Raw genomic sequence first — 1,388 nt, 5'->3', positions numbered from 1 at the left:
CTGGGTCAGGAAACAGGCCCTCCTGTACCTGCAGAGGCTGCAGAAGGCGGCGCAGAGGCGGCAGGTGGCCACAGCATGGCACTGTCTCCTAGAGCCTGAGCCACCAAGCGCCCCGCCCCCACTTAGCTCTGTGCTGCAGCGCCCCCCCCCCCACCCCCTTTGCAGGTGATAGTTCCTGTGGCCATTTTGCTTTCTGTTTCTCTACAGACCACAAAGCTTTTATAACTCTCAGCTCAAGAATGGCTTTTTCTCAATAAAAAAGACAGGGACTGGTTTAGACCAAAACCTCATTAGCCACTGGTATTCTAACCATGGATTAAGTCTTTCGACTTTGCAGAGTTGGTTTTGTCAGGAGGCTGAAACTGGGTTTGAGAGTTCTGCACAGTAATGAGAAAGGGTTGGTAGTATTTCAGTTTGCCTTTCTCCTATTTTCCCTTCCTTATCAGCCCACCCCTCCCCTTGCCCTGCTCCAGTTATGTAGCATCCATCTCTGAAAGTGTCAGTGCGTGCTGAGCACCAATGCAAATTAGGAGCTCCTAAAGAAGGAAGGAATGAATGATTATGTCAGAAGGGTCAGGGGAAGCTTCTTGAAGGCAGTGGCATTTGAGCTAGGTTTTGAGGGATGAATTGGGTCAAGACAGGAAGAAATGAAGGGAAGATGCTGGTGGCCTGTCCTTGCTGGTCTCAGGGCTGCCTTGCTAAGGCTGGAAACCTCCTCAGTATTCTGGGGTTGGAATCTATATCAGAATTTCGAGGCTGACTGAGACTCTCAGGATCTGCTCGTCCAAGCTCCTTGTTTCAGAGGTGGGTAGACCAACAGACAGAGAGCAAAGGACTAGAACATAGACCAGCCTAGTGCTGTTATAACCACACAGTGCCCATTTGTGCACTTGTCCTCGTTTCTAATGGGTCTCTGAGAACACTGACTTCCTCTTTCTGGGTTTCACTCCTGCTACCTCTGACTCCTGTCATATGAGCTCTGAGAGACCCAATGGTCTCCATTTGTAAATTACCCAGTAGAGAAGGAGCCCCAGGTCCTGCTGACTTTGGATTCCAAGGTCGCTCTGATCTCTGCCAGACAACTGCATCCTTTCTCCTCAGACCAAGCCAGGTTTAGCCAGTGGTGGTTGTTCAGCAAGGCTAGTGCCTCTCCAGGAATGCTTGGTAGGAATGGGTCTTCTCTCAGAACAAGGGCTCAGATTCTCACAGTCAGAAAAGCTGAGTGTGGCAGGAACACAGGCCATTGTACTTTTATGCTATTCTGTGAGAAAACTGTGCTCACTGCGACTAAAAATTCTTTTCAATAAATTGTACTTCAGTTTATTGAAATTTGCTTTAAAGACAATGTTTGTTAGAACATTTAAATTCTGTACAGCATCACTTTCACT

The 1,388-nt window shown here is 48.1% G+C and overlaps 1 protein-coding gene across 13 annotated transcripts in view; it reads left to right on the top strand.

The window, feature by feature from the left end:
* The window catches only part of SERGEF (secretion regulating guanine nucleotide exchange factor), a 232,384-nt gene that overhangs the window by 101,902 nt on the left and 129,094 nt on the right, over positions 1 to 1,388 (top strand). The gene's annotated exons all lie outside the window — the stretch shown is intronic.

The sequence above is a fragment of the Saimiri boliviensis genome, chromosome 6 (genome assembly GCF_048565385.1).
Source record: "Saimiri boliviensis isolate mSaiBol1 chromosome 6, mSaiBol1.pri, whole genome shotgun sequence".
Lineage (NCBI taxonomy): Eukaryota > Metazoa > Chordata > Mammalia > Primates > Cebidae > Saimiri > Saimiri boliviensis.
Note: the sequence above shows the minus strand (reverse complement) of the source record. Positions and strands in the feature narration are given on the sequence as shown.